The sequence below is a fragment of the Danio rerio genome, chromosome 14, assembly GCF_052040795.2.
Source record: "Danio rerio strain M-AB ecotype USA chromosome 14, GRCz13ab, whole genome shotgun sequence".
Classification (NCBI taxonomy): Eukaryota; Metazoa; Chordata; class Actinopteri; order Cypriniformes; family Danionidae; genus Danio; species Danio rerio.
In genome coordinates this window covers 51,784,189-51,805,430 of record NC_141034.1, presented here as the reverse complement: position 1 = coordinate 51,805,430, position 21,242 = coordinate 51,784,189, and the positions used below count along the sequence as shown (strand labels likewise).

Below are 21,242 nucleotides of genomic sequence, written 5' to 3'. Positions count from 1 at the left end.
AAATCCCAGCCATGTCTGTCACGTTTTTGGGCCCCCTTAAAACATTTTCAATGTGTTCCACATTATTTGCATGCCTTGTGAGAAAATGGAGGTTATTTCTTAATATGTTTGCGTTGTGAGCATTTTTAACACAAGACATGCTGTCTTTACCCTAATTTGCATGTGTTTTCTTTCATTGCAGCATGTTGGCCAAGGGCACATATTTTTCATGAGCATGGGTTGCCAAATTCTTGCTTTTTTATTTCAGAAGTTTCTGCTGAACTTAGGTTTTAATGAAATACATATTTTACCTATTAGCAGATGCTGGAAAGACTGTTAAGAGCCAAGGTTCTCCTCGCAGCTTGTCTAACAGCTGGATGTCCCTAAAGCCAGCTGAGCCACTTGACACAAGAAACCACTCAGAACAAAAAAGAGGAGGAAGAAAAGGACGAGGACAGATATGTTGAATAAAAGAGCCAGCACTGCTCCATCTATAATTGAGGTGAATAACACCTGCGATAACAACACAGCTTTCTATTGGCATCTACATCTAAATAAATCAGTGAGACAAAGATCAGCGGCTGTATCTTTGTTTATTTTACATCGCGCACGCCATCGGATCGTGAGTGGGCGACGTAGCAAAAAACAATCACAGTTAACTACAGTTTCTCAGTTGTGTGGCTGCGATAAACCTCTGTCAAATGAAGAGTGAGAATAATTTCATGGAAATTCTTTTAAGCCTCAGAGAAAAAAAAAACTAAACAAAAAAAGAAGTGCTGCAGGAAATAAAGCTGGAGGCTACTGGGGTCAGGTTGGCGCAGTTAGCAGTTTCACAATAGTTTAAATGCCTTATAAATCAATGGTTTTAGCTTGGTAATGAGCTATGAGGATATTAGCATATTCGCTGAGGATGGAAATTGTGTTCTTGCTCCAAAACATATGTGGACGACTGAACAGCTGGTACGGCACTAGCAAAAAAAGAAAAACAAAAAGGTAATATCTCTCAAGAGTACTTGGATTCACTAATCGTAAGTCACAATGACTCATCCCTTGGTATCATGGGCTCCTGAAGGGAAATGTTATGTTTTAGAAATGTCAAAATAATTAAAATGATAAGTGTGCATATTCAGATTCATTTGTGACAGTTGTTTTCTTTGGGAATTTTTCAATCCACTCCCATTTTCCCACCTGTCGTATTTCAATAAGAAATGACAGCTATCTCTTTGCTCGCTCTCCCTCGTGTTGTTCCAGTCTGTATGACTTCCTTTCTCTTGTGAAATAAAATGTCAATGAAAGTCAGCAGTGTTGTTTGGGACCCCACTGACTTTCCTTGTGTGGACAAAGACAGCTAAATCATTCATCAAGATATATTTTTGTTTTGTTTTCAAGAAGAAAGAAATAAAGTCATATAGGTTTGGAACAACATAACGGTGAGTAAGGGCACACTTATACTGTACTTCTCTTGGTTCAGTGGCTCAGAGCATTAAAGACAATATTATATACTGTTGAAAATATATCCATACATTAGCAGTTTTCCATTATTTCCCTCCATTTATTTATCCATTTCCCTCATTTATTGATGCTTTTTAATTGCATTATGGGATCTTAATTTTTCTTCCAACAGCTTTTAACTAGGAAAAGTAAAAAAAGTGACTTGTATTGACATTTCTAATAGTTTAAAGTGATATATTGTCTGGGTTGGACTTATTTCTCTTTGTATTATTTCAATCTACTAAAATGTCAATAAAAGTCACTTTGTTAAACTGTAGAGTTGAATTTTCAACATCAAAAATCGACAGAGCAAAGATCAGCATCCCATAATGCAATTCACAACAGTAACTAAAAGGAAAACAATTGCGAACCACAATATATAGAAACTGTTAACCAGGGTGTCACAGTAGTTAGCACTGCCACCTCACAGCAAAAAGGTCGCTGGCTCGAGTCCTTGCTGGGTCAGTTGGCATTTCTGTGTGGAGTTTGCATGTTCTCCCGTGTTGGTGTGGGTTCCCATTAGGTGCTACGGTTTCCTCCACAGTCTAAAGACATGCGTTTGAATTTGAACTGAATAACCTAGAATTATAAATGAACTATGGAACTAAATTGGCCATATGAGTGTGTAGGGCGTCGCAGTGACGCAGTAGGTAGTGCTGTCGCCTCACAGCAAGAAGGTCGCTGGTTTGAGCCTCAGCTGACTTAGTTGGCATTTCTGTGTGGTGTTTGCGTTTGTTCTTTCCGCATTCGCGTGGGTTTCCTCTGGGTGCACCGGTTTCCTCCATAAGTCCAAAGACATGCACTAGGGGTGAATTGGGTAAGCTAAAATTGTCCGTAGTGTTTGTGTGTGAATGAGAGTGTATGGGTGTTCCCCAGTGAGGGGTTGCAGTTGGAAGGGTATTCGCGGCGTAAAACATATGCTGGATAAGTTGGCGGTTCATTCCGCTGTGGCAACCCCAGATTACTAAAGGGACTAAGCCAAAAAGAAAATGAATGAATGTATGTCTGGGGGGCTAAATATACTCACTGTGTGAATGCATATCTAACGATATCAGAACTCGAACTATGCACGCAAGTTTTTTTGTTTGTTGCTGAATATTTTATGTAATTATTTATGCAATTTCAAATCTTAATAGTAAAAGAGTGAATTACATCTTTAACCCTTATGTGCTGTTGGGGATGTTTGCATCCACTCTGGGGTAATTTTAAGGCTTAATTTGGCCACAACTTTCTCTGTATTTCAGCAAATGGAATGATTTTTGGTGACATCTTATTTCGACACTTATTTTGGGAAAATGCTTTAAAAAATTGCTCCATTGATTTCAATTATAATGACAGTTTTGATTGCAAAGCCATGACAACACATAAGCATGCATTTTTGATTGTTGGTGGTTTTCCCTGTTGGGAAGAGGTTCGCTAATTTTTACTGTTGATTATTAGTTGGAGTGCAAAAAAAAACTTGTAAATGGTTATATGGAGTATAATGTGGGTCTCTGTGTGTGTAGGTGAGCATGAGTGTGTTAGTGTAAGAAACCTTTGCATACTTACCTTGAGAGCTCAGTTCTTAAAACATAGTAAACATAGTAAATGTATTTATTTATGTAAAAAAAAAAAGTGAGGAGTAAAAGTAAAAAGTTTAAAATAAATAAATAGTTGAGTAAAGTACTGATACCAGAAAAATCTGGGTAACACTTTATAATAACTACACACTATCAATCATTTATTAAGCATTAGCATATAGTGAATTCATTATTTGTTAAGAATTAACTCTACATTTATAAACATTAGTAAGCAGTTTATAACGGCAGTTACAAATGCTTTATTCTTGACTTATACGCATATTTATAATGTGCCTAATAATTGTGCTTTCATCATTTCTGAGTGATTAATTTTTCATTACTAAATTAAGTATTCCATTATTTATTCATTCAATATCTTGTCGGCTTAGTCCCTTTATTAATCCGGGGTCGCCACAGCGGAATGAACCGTCAACTTATCCAGCAAGTTTTTACAAAGCGGACAAGTGCGTCATTGCACCCACGGAGGAATACCAAACAAGGGCAAAGAGGCAGAGAGTGAGCTGAGCTACAGACACCTGCTGGCATTTTGCTTGGACCTGGCTTAGACAGACGTTACTTTGGGAAAACGCTTAATACTTTATTATCTGCGAATTGTTTGTATTCTGACCACATGTGCTTGGCTGTACACTATATCAATATGGGCGAGTTCAGCCAGAGTCAACTGAGGTGAAGCGTCGACGACCAGTGAGACCTAGCTGTCACTCAAGTGGCCACTCCCTTAATTATGCAAACTAAATATAGCCTAAAATAAAGGAAATGGATGAGTTATAAAAAAATTCACCCCCCTCACAGTTGTCATGAAGTGTAATATTAGCTATATGAACCAAAATCGTTCTTTATACCCCCTTTTTTCTGCTGTAAAGTTGGCCATTCTAACAGTGGTCTCAACTGAATATTGCTCTATTATGGAGCCAGGACTAGCGGAATTTCGATGAATTGCAGTTTCAGTTACTTCCGTATTGGCTTCCCGAGGGACTTATAAATAGTAACAAATAGCTCTTTCTGAAAGTCACAATCAAAATGCTTCTCGCATGCATGTGTTCAATCTTGCCACAATATCATTTGTCTCTTCTCATATCCACTAACAATATCCCCAAAGTTCCACCCAGTTAATAAACTGTAAATGATATAAGACATCCATACAGCGAAATCTCAGTTTTCCATAATTTTATCATAGCGGCCGAAAGCGGTCATATATTAAGTTGACAAGAGGCAGCAGGCAGCGCTGTCATCATTAAAGTAAGTTGGAGTCATCTTGGAATAATTCAGTTGGCAGAAATGACTGCAGGCGTAGAGATGGAAAAAGTGTGCTTCTCTGGTCTCATCACACACGATGCTGCGCTCACTTATTAAAAGTGCAATGGAACGAGGGTGTGGGGGGGGAGATTTGTGGATTAATGTACAATTTAGAGCCCTACCTCTAGCACTTTGAATTATTCAGCTCTTTCAGCCGAAGGGGAAGTCTGTGCATACAGAGTAATGAAGCCGCAGCGCTATGGAGAACATTTCAAGTTTTCATAAGAACTAAGAAATTAGGCCATTGTGATACGGGAACACATGTAGAGTCCAGATGCAAAAGCCGCTAAACGCCTTTTCCGCCAAAAATTAGCTAATGACATTAAGTGAATGCTTTAGGCACGTACTACACAATCAACAAATAGATTTGCTTCTAATCATCCAAATACCAGAATCAGCGCATTTAGAAATAACAGTTTGTATGCAAAAGGCGCTAAATGCCACTTGCATTTGACAGCAAAAGCCGTAATATCCCGAGAACCAATCAGAAGACGCGAATCAAATCATATGTTTTCAATGTAGAAGCGCGCCGATATGCCAGCCTGAATGCAAAAAAATGCAAAAAAAACGTAAGTATTTTGCATTTGCCAGTTTAGTGGCTAATTCGTTCGAATTCGTACGAGTTCAGTTGTATGAAATTGTACGATTTTAAAAAGGAGGCGTGGCACCTAACCCCACCCCTAAACCCAACCGTCATTTGGGGATGAGCAAATTGTACTGAATTGCACAAATTAGATCATACGAATTAGCCACTAAATCAAAATTTTACGAGTTGCCGTGAGATTGTGTTGGATCAACACGTTCTCACTCCCAACTCGTCATATACTGACGCTTGGTCAGGAACCCTCGGCGTCAGTTATTGACGCACAGGGTACCCCTTTAGCGTCATATTTAGACGTGCAGGGATTCCCTATAGAATCTGTGCCTGAGCCTGAGGCGTCATAGGGAGACGCTGGAGGCTCGAATAATTACCAATAGATGTCAACAAACTTTTTAAAACCTGATTTACGCCTATTATCACAGTTTTCTTATTTTAAAAATATGTAATTTTTATTTTGTTTATGAAAAGCGTCTGTAAACGGGGTCGAAACTACTGTATGAATAAACTTCGGCCCACGTGACATCCCTTCACGGTGAGTTTAACGCCGCTCTGCTATTGGTCAAACTGCATCAGCGGTGAGTTCTCAGATGAGTTCAACTTTCAACATTAAATGTTACGTTAATGCTGCATAATATATTTTTATTGGAGATTAGTTGGTGTTTATAAATATGTTATCATTTACTTTATATTTAATGAGTGAAAATATATTCGGTTGTCCAGTTTAGGGTAACTATGCCTAATAAAACTTTGATTCATTCATATTATTTATTATTTTTTTACTTTAAAAAATATTAAATTTCAAGTACTAAGTTTAAAAATGTTTTCGGCTGTTATTTTTCATTTTAAATTATTCATTGAAGTTGGGGTCATTGTATGTGGCGATCTATTTTTTACAGTCTATGCTCGCTATCCCAAGGTTCATTGCGATCCCAAGGTTCACTGCGGTTTTCCACAAGGTAAGTAAAAAGTAAACAAATAAACACGATTTGTTGATAAAGCATGTACTGTAAACTAGCGACGTTATCTAATTACATCAAGTTCATTTATTAAAAACATATTTTTCTCACATATAACGTTGGTCATGCATTAGAACAATATATACATTTTAAGATAAGGAACAGTGTAACCAGATTGTTGTTTTCCACAATAGAATTCGTGCAAAATCTATATATAATATGCAATATGCAACTCTAATAATACAAATGTATTCGTAATTGTTTCAATATTAAAGAACATCAAGTGTTTCCAAAGGTTTATTGTAAAAACAATTATTTTCCATGCCTTTAAAGGAAAAAGGCAGATATTTTGCCCGTCTGAGCACATTTTATTCATTGTACAACACAAAACTAAACAAAAAAATAGCTTAATCTACCACACACACACACACACACACATATATATATATATATATATATATATATATATATATATATATATATATATATATATATATATACATATATATACAGGTGTACATTATAAGGTGTTCACTGTTCAGATATGAATATTTTTTCTTTGCTCTTTTCAGGTTCTTTAGATTTCTTTAAAAATCCAATTTTGTTTTCTGATAAGCAAAAAGTAAAATCACTTTACCCATGTTTATATGTTAAATTGCACTTGTCTCTCTATCTCTGTTAACACATTTATATTTGTTTGATTAATTCTTGTGTCTTTCAGCCTGTTTTTGCCTATCACCATGAGTGATTCCTCAATACTCAGATTTATCATCAAGATCTCAATTATAAGCTCAAGTTTTGATGACAACTTGGTGATCTGCAGAAAGCACCACCATGTAAGGAAGGCCAAGACCACTCTGGAATCAGTCAAGGGTTAGTGAAGTTTTTCAGTCCATGTATATTAAATATCTACATTGTTTAGGCATATGTGATTGTATGAGATAAAATGCATTTATTCTTTCACTACTATTGTAATAACAGAAAGAAACGCATTAGTTTTACTATTACTATTGTTTATGACAAACATTAAAAAACTACAGCATAAGCTCACAAAATATTGTGGCCTAACTGTTTAAAACTAATTGTTCTGGGTGTTGATAGTGGCCAACCATTTTTTTTTCTTTTTCAGAAAGTATTTTGTTTTGTCTGATTTTATGACACCTTATAGGCCATCAACTGCCCACATTGGGGTTTAGGAAATTAGAACTGCTTATGCTGCTTGTCTACTAGTCTTAGTATAAGTTAGAAATGTTATAAATGTACATTTTTTTGTTGTTTTTATCTGGTACAGCTCATAGGAACTCCAATCTTCCCAACTGTGAGAGGGCCTTGCTCCAGTGACTGTCAGTGTGTACTTCATTGCTTCCATTAGTCCCTGTATCTGTAGACCTAGGTGACAGTGGGCTAGAGTAAAATTTTGGTTTTATTTAAACTAAGGCATACTGATGGCCTTTTTATCTCAGATTTGGTCATGCAAGTATTATATATCCTAAAGTATTTTTATATTCTTTCCATTGGTGGAAAAGATGTTGGTATAATTATTTTTAATGGACTGCTAAGATCTCAGCAGACATTTTTCTGAGATATTCTTGAGTGGGAGTCTGTGCAATACAAGGTGGATAGTATTTGCAAGGAAGAGCCCTTCATCTGTTCTGCTTCCACACTAGATATACTGCCAATTTAAGTAGATATGAACCATAAGCATAACCATTACAAGAATGCACGAGGTACTTTAAACTGTATGTGTTGAAACTAAATTAACAAGAAAACAGCTCTGTGATGTTCACCTAAGAAAATTAGATTAGAAGATAGAAACTGTTATGCACTTGTTCTGTACTGTTTCATTCCTTTTTCAAACACTGGCATTTTTGAAGGTTTATTTACAGCTAAGGATTAAGAATTGACAGGAAGATTTTAATCTTTTAATCATCTTTAAGCCCATGATTTTAGTGTGTTTCAAGCCTAATCACATGAGTTTATATCTGAGATAGATGAGCTATATGATTATCTTAAACTGATCTACAGGTAAATGCCAAAACTTATTGGTTTACTTATTTATTTATTTGTTTGTTTGTTTGTTTGTTTGTATATGTTAACCAGGTGAAATGGAGTGAGGCATACCAGGATATGCCTGGTTTTACTTTTGGGAAGGAGGTTGAACAGTGCAATATTTCTTCTATAGGATTGCAGTGACCAGACATGCTACTGTAACTCTCATGGTCATGTGCTGGAATTAGCAGATATTCAACAATTTGGCCATCTCGCTGACCTGTTGATATCAGAAGGTAACAATATCCAGTTGAATTTGTTTTAGTTGTTCAGTAACCTATTTAAATAGTATTGTGATTTTTTGATTGCTTATCATTGTAGACCGCAACAGCTCTGCAAAGCAAGTTGCAAAACAGAATCCATGAAACTAGCAGTGACTGGAAACCAATTGGAAGACTTTGGTCTGTGAGGTAGAGGAGTGGGCAGAGGGTGAGGAAATTCTTATTAATATTACATGTAGTCATGAAAAATTGTGTTACTATTACTGTCATTTTTTTTCAGTAGCAGAAGCAAAGACAACAAAAAGAAGAAGTGATGTGGATGTCTTCGTCATATTGCATGGTATGTACACTAGACTTCTGTCAGTGTTGATTCTTTAAAAGTTGACGTATAATCCTTGTTATACAACTTTCTTTTCATAAATATATTTCAGACTCTGCTGACCCAGCAACAAAGAGGAGGGTGTTCAACATCATCCTGCTAGTCAGGATTCTTCAGGAGAAGCAGTGGATTCTTGTGGCAGAGATGGTCAACCACTATAAATACCTTTCAACTCATCCTGGTTCTTTCAAAGAACTTTCTTGCTTGTTTGCTACTGAAATGTACTGGTATGTATTTGTATTTTTTGGCACAGACATAAGCATAAGGTTACCCAGTCCAAAGGATATTAATATATTTTTATGTTGTTGTGTTCTTCTTTTAAGATTCGACATGTGGCCTTAACGAAGAGGGGTTGAAAGGTCTATGGATCATCATTCTCAAAAAGCAACAAAATAACTGAGAAATAAACAACAATACGATGGTGCAATCTAGAGACCTGCAAGGTACCTGCAAGTTTTGGCTATAGCAGAGAACATAGATTTTTTTTTAAATAAAGCTCCAGCTGATGAGTATGACATTGACTGTGGATTTTCTTTTACTGTAATCCAGAAGAGGATGACCTTAACCCTGAATCTAAAGCATGTAATAAAATCTGTAAAAAATTAAATAAAATTGTCATCATCTATAACCAAATTGTCTTTTTTTTTTAAATACATAGATATGTACAGTATGTAAGCATTCCTCTAAAATCAATCAGTGTTGTAAATTAAGAGCATTATTGTATGCCTAACTGCTTACAACATATAACGATTTAAGGAACTCTATATTAAAATGAAATTATTACATTAAGTGACATTAAGAGCTTTTAAAATGTTAATTTTATGATACATTTTTATGATAAATTTAATTTTTGCATATACTTGGGCAAAAAATGTACATTATTATGGTCAACTGCTCAGATACCTCCAGTCAATATGTGGCTGAGTCAGGCAACCACACTTCTACCTCTGGAAAAATTAACCTATGATTTACATCAAAGATCTGATGGATCCATTTGGTCCTCATGGATTTTTCTAAAAAAAAAAAAAAAAAATTTATCTCCTTTTATTTTTGTCCTTACTTTGAAACATTTGTATTAATTTGTTAGAATGTCTAACAAAAAACTGCTGCACTTGTTGTGAGATAACAGTGCGACTGTTGTTATTCTGAAAATAAAAATTAACTTTGTATAATGTTTTATTGAATGCAAGATAAAAAATAAAATACTTTCCAAGAGATGGATTGCGGCTGGAAGAGCATCTGCTGCATAAAAACATGCTGGAAAAGTTGGCGGTTCATAGCACTGTGGCGACCCCTGGTTAATAAAGGTACTAAGCCAAAAAGAAAATGAATGAATGAAAATAAAATATGTAGACATAGAACTACACAGTAACTTATAAATACAGCACAGAACTATTTTACTTCTAGTTTAGATAATTTAAATGTTTGCATTTTTATTTTGTTGGTTAATGGCTATGTATTTTTAATCATTTGGAGGTTTGAACTATTCGCAGCATTTGAAAGGATATCTTTTCATCATTGTTACCTCATTTCTCAATATTTTCATGATTCTTACAATGCAGCAAATCTTACAATCATTTGATCATAAAGAAAATAATTAACAAATTAACCCACATGCAGGACAAAGACATTATGTGGAATCATTATTAAACACAAGTTCATCCATTGTCATCAAATCATACTGTTACACAAACAGTTGAAGATTTAGAAAGTAAAAATAATCAGATAAAGAGTGGTTTTTAAACAAATACATGTCTTTAAAAAGGTTTTATTTATAAACATTTACATATTTTAAAAGAGCTTTTATCCATATTTCAAATAAAGTGAAAACAATTAAATATCACATGATGACCATTAATGAAACACACTTTCAGAATTACATCCACACATATTATTCTGAACTCATAACATTTGTGATGAACATAGATCACTATTGCTAATAACTTGTAATTAAAGAGGATACTAATGTTTAGCTTATTTTTACAGCTTTTTTTTTTTTTTTTTTTTTACCACAACTGTACATGTGACAATACAATTTCTTGTCCATGTTGAAGATAATACATCTACATAGGTTAACTGCCCTTTTACTCAAAGGGGATGAGTAGAGCCCCGTAGAAAAGGAAAAAGTATTCACATTTCAAACGAGAAATGAGTGAGAGAATATCAGCAAGACTATTACCTATGCTATGTTCAATAAATAATGTTGGATATAATAGTCTGGTATATACTGATCAAGTCAATAAAAGCTGTTTAAAAAATACTCATTGTAAAATAACAAATTTATGCCTGGCTTTCATATATGTCATAAATATATGCACATGGACCTTATTCAGATAGTCTTTAGTTCATTAAAATTTGTATCTGTTCCATTTTATTACAAAAAGGCTTTAAACTACATTACCCACAATCCTTTGTCGCTGTATAGATGGGAGGGGAAAGACATGGCGCTACAAATTGTAGTTCCTTGAAAGGTGTAGTTAGGGTTAAGTTTAGGGTTACGATCTTGGTTAATCGTTAACTATTTAAAACACAGTGATAACTCATTGATAAAGGACACTGTTAGTAAAGTGGCAAAGTTAGCAAAACATAGTTAGCAACACGAAGGATCTTTTAATTTGGCTTTGAAGTTATAGTCCAATCACAACGTCGCAATCTACGTCACACTTTGTCTCTATTTGGTAATCTTCCGGCTGAAGGTTGATTATAACCTTATAATATAACTTAAATATCAAAATGTGTATTAATATTACATGTTATTTATTGTCTTATTAAAAATACAAATGTATATTTACCGTGAGATTACTTTGTGGGGGTAACCTGATGTGCAAAATGATCATAGTAAAACCAGATCATAGGCAGTATACTTAATTTGAAACGAATAATAAAATAATAAAAAAGCTTCATGTTTGAAAACATTTCAAGCATTTGCTGTAACTAAACCCTGCATCATGTAGGTATACAAATATAAATATATGTCAAACTTAAATGACAAATATAGTGCCCATTAAATAGTATAAATAGTAGTTCATTGTAAATGAGTATGCAAATAAACACAATACATTTTTAATGAACATTTATAATTTATTTATAATGCCACAAATAAAAATAAATAATAAAAATCACACAAAAATGCAAAAATATATATTTTAACCAAAAGTATATATTTTATAAGTTTTTAATGCAATAATATATTACCATACATATATAAATGATTAAAAACAATTATAATTGAAGGAAATGTATATTTTGTATTATTATTATTATATTTATTTTGTGATATTTATTCATGTCATACATCTGGTATGTCAAGCTCAAGTAAAACTGCACTGCAAAAAATCTTTTCAAATGATGCCTTTGGAAATGCCATCATAATAAACAGCTTTCACAACAACAAGAAGTCAAGTTCATGACAAATGCAAATTATGTTTATAATAACAACTTTCTGAACTTAAACATCAAAAGTAGAATATGTTCAAAACATATTCAAGTATTTACTGAAGAATAGCAAAAACTATTTTTACAAAACACTGAGAACCAAAGTGTGCTTGGTGAGTCCAGGTGTTTATGCTGACTAGACTGTCATATTGCAATCCGGTTAGCATGAGGAGACTTGGGCGTAAAGTGTCAGCAATTCCTGGAGGGCTCCCATGTGTTATTCCAGGTTTTGCCACTGTAAAGTATTAGAAGTGCACAACATCATTACTGAACAAAGAATGAGCGTTAGGTTTCATTTAGAAAGTTCAGTGATATTTATTTATATATGTAAAGTGTCATTAAACCTGGCACTCTTGAATTAACTGTATAATAGGTTAAACATTTCCAGCATGTTTCCATTTATTCCAAGCAGATCTGTCAGTTCTACAAACTCAGAGATCAGGATAGTAACTGCACTTCTCATTATGAACACCCTTATCCTTCACATACATTTTCATCACCACTGATGTCCACTGTTGTAGTTTTCATTGAAGGGAATGCTGACACAAATTCCAGCATGATTTTTTAAATAGCAGAATATGGGTATTATTGGGCCAAAACCTTAAAAAATATAAGATGCAAGATTTGAATCTTGATGAACATATTGTTAATTCACGTCTTGCAATTTAAAACACATCTCATGTTTGACTCATCAATTATATGAAAACTACAACAGCATACTGTGCTTCACCCTAAAATATTTCTAAATTATAACAAGCTTATTGCTTTACATGGCTAAACATTTATTTTATGCCTGCATGATTCACTGCTATTACTGTAACCCATTACACTCTTAACCCAAACTAGTTGACTTTATTAGAAAACTGCATCGAAACATGTTGCCTTAAATCCTTTATGTTTTTACACAAGGTGAAACTAAACAGCCCTCTTTAAATTAACCTAGAACCTTTACAATCTTCTTGAACTTACAGTAATATTTTAATTCAAGTATGGCTGTTAAGTTGTACCTTGTATAAAATGTAATGGGTTTAAGCCACTGGGTTTCTATACAATTTTCTAGTAAAGTCAACTAGATTGGGTTAAAGGAACAGTTCACTATTTACTCTCCTTTAAGTGGTTGTAAACCTTTTTTAAAAACTTCCAAGTTACTTTGTGTTGAACATGAAGGAAGTTTTTTGAAGAAAGCTGGAAAGCTGAAAACATTGACATACATAGTAGGAAAAAACAAATACTATGGAAGTTAATGTTTGCAGGTTTTCATCTTTCTTTAAAATATAATTTTTTTGTGTTTAACTGAAGTAAGCAACTCAGACATATTTGGAACAAGTGAAGGATGAGTTAATAATGACAGAATTTTCATTTTTGGGTGAATCTCTTTAAGAGTATACTGAAAGAAATGTCCTACTCAATGAAGCTAACTTCAGCTGCATGTGTAGCCCCATGAGTACTTATCTAGAAATCAAAACAATGATCACGTCAGTCCCATTTTAGGCCCTTTATATCATATTGGCCACAGAATGGACTACTTAGTGTTGCAATAAAATAAAAAAATTAATAAAACTATGACTTACCACACAATACAAGACAAACAGTGAATTTTCAGCTCTGCCTTTGCTGTACACAAGATGAGGTTCAGCTTCAACACTGATCTGAGTGGGGCAGTTGTGCAGCTCTGTGAGGTTGTGACTGTTTAGCTGCAGTGCTGTGAAGAGTTCTTTATTAAAAGAAAGTACATTCTTTTAAAATCTGTACATAATAACAAAGAAAATACAATGATTTTAAATAATGATTAATTCTGAACAAAAACATTACCCTTAGTCAAGATGAATTCATATGTCAAAAGTTTCTGCATCTGAAATGAATAAAAACAGATGTGACATTAGTTAAACCCACTAAAATAATAGATACATCAGTACTGCATTAAGCAGTTGTAAAGTAATGTAAGTGTAGTCCAAAATGAGCCTTAATCTGTTTAAGATAATGATTTAAAAAAACGTTGCTTGTGTTAAAAACAATCCAGCCACTTGTAATACATATGATCAATGGTAAATTTCTGAGAAGGTGCAAGGTAATCCTTGAGTTTTACCATTACCATCCTGACTGACATAATATTTGAAAAGAAGACAGCTTGTTGTGCCTCTTTACCACAATTTAGAGATGATAGATTCTTTCTTTTATTAAATAAATTGGTAAAGGCCAAATTGTACTGGTAATAGTGTATGATATTCATTGTGTGACATACATCAGCTTAAGTTATACTTGAGCTTTTGTTATGCTATATATATATATATATATATATATATATATATATATATATATATATATATATATATATATATATATATATATATATGTGTGTGTGTGTGTGTGTGTGTGTGTGTGTGTGTGTGTGTGTGTGTGTGTGTGTGTGTGTGTTTTAAGGCATGGAAAATAATTGTTTTTACAATAAACCTTTGGAAACACTTGATGTTCTTTAATATTGAAACAATTACGAATACATTTGTATTATTAGAGTTGCATATTGCATATTATATATAGATTTTGCACGAATTCTATTGTGGAAAACAACAATCTGGTTACACTGTTCCTTATCTTAAAATGTATATATTGTTCTAATGCATGACCAACGTTATATGTGAGAAAAATATGTTTTTAATAAATGAACTTGATGTAATTAGATAACGTCGCTAGTTTACAGTACATGCTTTATCAACAAATCGTGTTTATTTGTTTACTTTTTACTTACCTTGTGGAAAACCGCAGTGAACCTTGGGATCGCAATGAACCTTGGGATAGCGAGCATAGACTGTAAAAAATAGATCGCCACATACAATGACCCCAACTTCAATGAATAATTTAAAATGAAAAATATCAGCCGAAAACATTTTTAAACTTAGTACTTGAAATTTAATATTTTTTTAAAGTAAAAAAATAATAAATAATATGAATGAATCAAAGTTTTATTAGGCATAGTTACCCTAAACTGGACAACCGAATATATTTTCACTCATTAAATATAAAGTAAATGATAACATATTTATAAACACCAACTAATCTCCAATAAAAATATATTATACAGCATTAACGTAACATTTAATGTTGACAGTTGAACTCATCTGAGAACTCACCGCTGATGCAGTTTGACCAATAGCAGAGCGGCGTTAAACTCACCGTGAAGGGATGTCACGTGGGCCGAAGTTTATTCATAAAGTAGTTTCGACCCCGTTTACAGACGCTTTTCATGAACAAAATAAAAATTACATATTTTTAAAATAAGAAAACTAAGATAATAGGCGTAAATCAGGTTTTAAAAATTGCGTTGACATCTATTGGTAATTATACGAGCCTCCAGCGTCTCCATATGACGCCTCAGGCTCAGGCACAGATTCTATAGGGAATCCCTGCACGTCTAAATATGACGCTAAAGGGGTACCCTGTGCGTCAATAACTGACGCCGAGGGTTCCTGACCAAGCGTCAGTATGTGACGAGTTGGGAGTGAGAATGTGTTGGTTGGATACGCTGGCTTTTATGAGGCAACTGTTTTATTCCACTTTTGATTTTAAATAATAGAGTTTGATGAACTGGATGAGCCTGTCCGACTGTCAGTGAATGGCAAGTGAAGACATCCCTTACCTAAAAACTCTGTGCATTACAAGAAAAATAAATCACAATGTAAAGATGGAAGTGTAACATGCATTCATAAAGTTTTTTTTTTTTGCGCAGTGATGCTACTTTGAATGAGTCCAATTTACTATACATTAAACAGCAACTGTGTTTCACAAAAGATGAAGTTAAGATGCCGTTATTTTATCCCACATGGATGCTATGAGGATAAACAAGTGACCAAGACCTTAAGTATGATGAGAATGAATGAATGAATGAATGAATGAATGAATGAATGAATGAATGAATGACAGCTTCTAAAAATGTCTGAGAGGCATCCCCTTTTTGCCCAGACGGCCTACCTTATTTGCTAATTTAAGCTATTTTTTAAAAGATAAACATGATATATAAAACTATACATTATTTATATTACTTCATGTTACCTATACGTCTGATTAGCTTTTTATATTAATGGACAATGCACAGATATTGATGTTTAATAATGATTTTACACTACATTATCTGAATCTACCAAGCTTAGTTTACAATGTTTGCAATGTTTACATTGTCCTGCTTACATTAAATGTAAATCACAAATATCAGAAATGACAACAGATAGTTAAGATTACATTAATGTCAGTTTTAAAGTTATTGAATAATGCATTTGATCAATTTTATTCATTCATTTTCTTTCTGCTTTTTCCCTGGTTTATCACAGCGGAATGTACCACCACTTACTTGACAGAATCATATATTTTAGGTAATTTGTGTAATGTGTTTTATTTTTGATAAAATAATTTATAATTGCATCTTTAATGATTTTCAACTAATAACAGTGTATTGTCTCAATAGGTGGATTTATAGTTTTTTTGCAAAAAAAGCAGAAGTGAATTTAGCTGGTTTTGACGCAAAAGAAAATTTACCTTGTTAAAAACTAAAGAATTGTCTAAAGTGACATTTAAAAAAAAACTATTGTATATACTAGCTAATTACCTTATCGTTACATATAAAATGAAACTTCTGAATCTAATTAAAAGAGCCTGATAGAAAATGCTCATTTAGAAAACAGGTCTAATGGATTTAGAGGGTTTTGCATCTGAACTTTTCACATTGAGCCCATTGCAAGAAAACATCAGATTGGTTACTATATTAATTTCTAGAAAAAGTACATTTGGCTTGCTCTTGAAAGCCTGCATCATCTTCGAAGCATTTGAGCCCAAAAACAAAAAAACAAAAAACGTGACACTTTCCTGAGCGCAGCATGTGAGCTGTACTGGTAATAAGAGTGGAAAAAATGTGCATCCCACAATTTGTATGACATTATACAAAAAGGCTATTTTCTCCACATGAGGTGTAATTTTAGCAGCACTAGTATAAGTTGCTCTATTCATCTGCCTAGCGGGAGGCATCAATGTGCCAATGATGTTGTTTAAGGGTCTACATACTGTACAGGGCTCTGATCCTGGACCTTTAATATTCAATTTCACATTGCCTCAGCTGACATCACCCAAAGCAGCATGATTTTTTAAAGAATTCCCAGGGTCTAAATCATGATACTTACAGTATATGTTTGATTAGTGCATATTTCAACCAGAAGAACTTTTATTTTTTAAGGAACACTTTTTTGGAAAAGGCTAATGGGGTATATGCACACAGACTTTTAATTTCAGTCAGCCCCATTGATTCTGGTTATTGTCTTCCCATACAAAATTTCAGCGTTTAAGATATGATTTATCAAATAAAAAGGCGATCACCACTGCGTAATAGATATATAATATTTAAGTGGGTATCAGATTCACCCAAAAGCACTGCATATTTTTCCATGCCATGTCTTTAAAATACGGAAATTAACTTTTAAACTTTTCAATTAGCGTTTAAACTGTCTTTCCTTTCTTTTTATACTATAACAACCAAATAGTTGCCTAAGTCTTTTTAGCTAATTATATTTGAATTACATTACAACATCAATGATGTAAAATGAACATTATGAAATTGAAAATAGTCACATAAAGCTCTCACTGGAAGTTCATTATTGGCTGAAAAACACTAGCTGTGCATATAGCCCACTGTTCATTTCCCCTACAGATAAACCGTTGAGTTGTACTATTTTTTTAATCCATTTAGGGGAATAATGTTATTAGTCTAGCTGGAGCACTTTTAACTTAGCTTAGCATAGATTATTGAGGTTAGATCATCAGCATCTAGCTCAAAATGACCAAAGTGTTTCGATAAGTTTCCTATTTAAAGTTGGACTCTTCTGTAGTTAACATGACTGACAGAAAATGAAAAGCTGCTTTTTTCTAGGCTGATATGTGTTGGAACTATACTCTCATTCTGGCGTAACAATCAAAGCAAATTTGCCAACCCAGGCTCATTCTGATTATGTACACCTATATACATTTCTGGAGAGCAACAAATACAATAGCAGGATCTACTTTTTTTGCTGTTTTTGTTTTTGCGAATCCAACAAAGGCTGCTGTGTATGCTTTTTGGGATCTCAAATTTCTCTCACGAATGCCATTCACACCTGCTGTTCTCGCATAAATCCACCAGAGGCCACTGTCGACTGACTGACCGACTGATCAATCCCCACACCCACCCCCTTCAATAAAAACCCAGGGGTGCCCAAACTCAGTCCTTGAGCCCAAACTCAAGCTGTTTCTATGAATACTAAAACTTCCAGGTATGTGTGTTAAAGGAAGTTGCAGCAAAACTATGCAGGACACTGGCTCTCCATGACCGAGTTTGAGCACCCCTGACTTAACCCAACTAATAGTGTTTTCAAAAGCACCAATTACCCAGCGCCCACACACTTCCCTAAACCTAACCGACAGTGTTTTCAAAACCAATCCAGAAAAAGAAAAGCCCTTGCGACAGCCTGATTTTTACCACGTTGTCAGATTTTACCACATTCCCACCCTGTTTTTTTATTTGCTTTTTGGTTTTGGTTTTTGTTTTATTTGCTTTCTGGAATCGTTCTTCCCCGGACTCGAACCCTGTCATCAAGGCTAACTCCTCTCTGCATCTCAAATCCTCCGACATGTGTGGCGAGCTACTGGGCAAACTGGTAACAGCAGCATATGGAGGTAAATGGTCAGCTGGTAAGCACATTAAGAAACGGCATCATACCGCCCCATAGCATTTGTTTTAAAGACGAAAGCCACACATTCTTCTGGCAATATAATTCGCAATCTCCGTAAATGTATATAGGGCTATATTTCCAGAATGAACTATGTTGAAATTTGCTGCTGTAAGATGGCTGCAGCAGTCGCAATAATAATATGCAGGGCCTGACTATTGATTCTTAATTGTCTCTCACAAATGTCTCCAACATTGCAAAATTTAATTAACAGCAACTTTTAATTTTATGCTGGTCTTAGTACACAATGGAACTACAGAGCAGCTTTAAATATAAAGAAAATATTTACACTCTGGTCATTTTTGAGCAAGATGCTAATGATTTAATCCGATTCATTGATTTATGCTTAGCTAAACTAATCATACTCTCGTCAAATAAGAGCTTGACTTCAAAAATGGTAAAAGGTACAAAAAAGTGGAGTGTACCTTTAAGAGTGCAATAACATACTTGTACATGCACTATTAAACTCAAGAACAAGAATAAGCAAAAATCAAAAGCCAATATCTGTGCGTGCATCTACAAATCAAGTTTTGAGTACTGAATGGAGTATTTTTGTCTTCTCCTAGTTGAACAATTGTTTGAATATTCAGACTAGCAAATTTTGACTGGGCCAATGACAAATACTGAGTGTCAGAGTTATTACTGTATGTCACACAAAAACACATACCAAATTCATTTAATCATATTCCTTCAGTTTACTCTCTTATTTTTCAGGGGTCACCAACAACTATTCCAGCAAATGTTTTACACAGTGGATGCCCTTTCAGCTGCAACCCAGTACTAAAAAACACCCATTAATTATTGCATTCACACAAGCACTCATACACTATGGACAATTTAATTTATTCACCTATAGCCCATGTGTTTGGACTGTGGAGAAAACCGGAGCAAACCCACGCCAACACAGGGAGAACATGCAAACTTCATACAGAAACGTCAAGTGACCCAGCCAGGACTCAAACCAGAGACCTTCTTGCTGTGAAGTGACAATGCTAACCACTAAGCCACCATGCCTCCCCATACAGTATTCAAAGATAAACAAAAAAAGCCAACAAAAAAATGTCCTGCAGTTGTGTCAATAAAACACTTGCACAAAAATGTTTAATGTGTCTATAAAATGCTCAATAATAGAGTCCTGCACAGTAGGATTCAACCCAAGCTCATTCTGGAAACGTAGCCCCGCGGACGTTTCTGGAGACTGCGATTTACGTGACCGGAGGTACGTAAGGCCGCGTTTAGTTTTTTTCGAGTGAATGCTGCGGGACGGTGTGGCGCCACTCCGCTCCTCCTCTTTGTGCTCGCCGACCGACGGCTCGCCTCCGAGTGGAGGGCTTTCCCGATGCAACCAGTTTGTCCGCTTAGCTCACAGCGTTGCGTCGACGGAGCGGAGGCCCCGGAGAAGGAGGAGAAGGAGTCAGCCGCGGGGACGACAATCGGAATCGAGTCTGGGGAACAGCGGTTCCGGAAATCAGTTAAGATGAAAAACAGAATCCGAAAAATAAGGGCGAGAACGCGGCGGGATCCGAAAACACGGTCGAAATCAAAGACGAGGGCTTTTGCTTTTTTTTTTTTTTTCTGGACGGCTTTTGCAAACCGTCGCTTGGGTTTAGGGAAGGAGGAGGAAAGGAGGACAGCCGGGTCGGCCGATCCGGCGGCTTTTCGCGCGAGAACAGTGCGGGCGCGAACGGCACGCACTCCCGAGAGGCGCTCGAGACGCGAAAAAGCGCGCACAGCGCCCTCTCGCAAATCCGCGAAAACAAAAACCGCTCGAATACGTACCTCCCGGGACGTAAATCGCGGACCGCAGAAACGTCCGCGGGCTACGTTTCCACAATGAGCCCTAGTTGGTAGGATTCATTAAAAACAAAAATCTGACAAATCAATCACTCAAACTATGGATTTCCTTCAGATCTGATAGTTTTAGTGGATGTAAGTTTCACTTTAGGTGGTGATATTATTGTATAATAATTAAATTCATTTTTCCTCACATATCCCAGGTTCTTAAGCACTAAACGAACATAACCTAATCATTTGAAACCCCACTGGAGCAACAGAGCAAATTAAATCCAGGCAGCATGTTATATGTAGTTACAGGAATAGGGTCTATTATCCCATTCATTTCACTGGCAGTGACTGGACTTAAAGGAAGAGAGTTTATACAATGCGCTAGCCATGAGCCTTTATTCCTTCCTCATTCTAAAGGATACTTTATTACATTATTATTCCTTTGATAGTCCCTGTTTTCCGGTTATTGACTTCACACGCGCCGGTGGTCTCCTAAGGTGTAGATGGAGAGATATTATAACAAAGAGCGTATGAAAGCGACCCTGTGCTTATGATAATATCACCTGCTCAATTGCAGCCCTGACCTTCTGCTGTCCAGAGAAAACCAGAATAAAAAAGATAAAACAAAGCAAGGGGGGAAAAACAGCTCTCCATCAAAGTCTCATAACAGCACCCTTGGGCAGAGGTGCTGCTGGCACAAGCATCTTTGAGCTGACCGGAGATCATT

The 21,242-nt window shown here is 35.1% G+C and overlaps 3 long non-coding RNA genes across 10 annotated transcripts in view; 1 reads left to right on the top strand and 2 right to left on the bottom strand.

Moving 5' to 3' along the window:
- LOC147840916 (uncharacterized) overlaps positions 1 to 9,185 on the top strand; it is a 639,653-nt gene extending 630,468 nt beyond the window's left edge. The window contains exons 1-8 of one of the 3 annotated variants that reach the window (XR_015507943.1): positions 5,408 to 5,522; positions 5,844 to 5,903; positions 6,625 to 6,776; positions 8,004 to 8,188; positions 8,274 to 8,381; positions 8,457 to 8,513; positions 8,605 to 8,779; positions 8,876 to 9,185. This is a non-coding gene — a long non-coding RNA (uncharacterized LOC147840916). Of the gene's footprint in view, positions 1 to 5,407; positions 5,523 to 5,843; positions 5,904 to 6,624; positions 6,777 to 7,194; positions 7,247 to 8,003; positions 8,189 to 8,273; positions 8,382 to 8,453; positions 8,514 to 8,604; positions 8,780 to 8,875 lie in introns of those variants that run through there. The other 2 variants (XR_015507944.2, XR_015507942.1) reach the window with 2 other exon arrangements.
- The window catches only part of LOC141377601 (uncharacterized), a 273,462-nt gene that overhangs the window by 214,396 nt on the left and 37,824 nt on the right, over positions 1 to 21,242 (bottom strand). The window lies entirely within an intron of this gene.
- Positions 12,070 to 14,861, bottom strand: LOC147840915 (uncharacterized). 2 transcript variants are annotated; one of them, XR_015507941.1, is made up of 4 exons: positions 14,734 to 14,861; positions 13,800 to 13,839; positions 13,559 to 13,689; positions 12,070 to 12,222 (listed from the first exon to the last, which is right to left on the bottom strand). It is a non-coding gene; the product is annotated as an uncharacterized LOC147840915 (long non-coding RNA). The 2 variants fall into 2 exon arrangements; XR_015507940.1 differs by having other exon boundaries at positions 13,559 to 13,701; positions 14,734 to 14,857.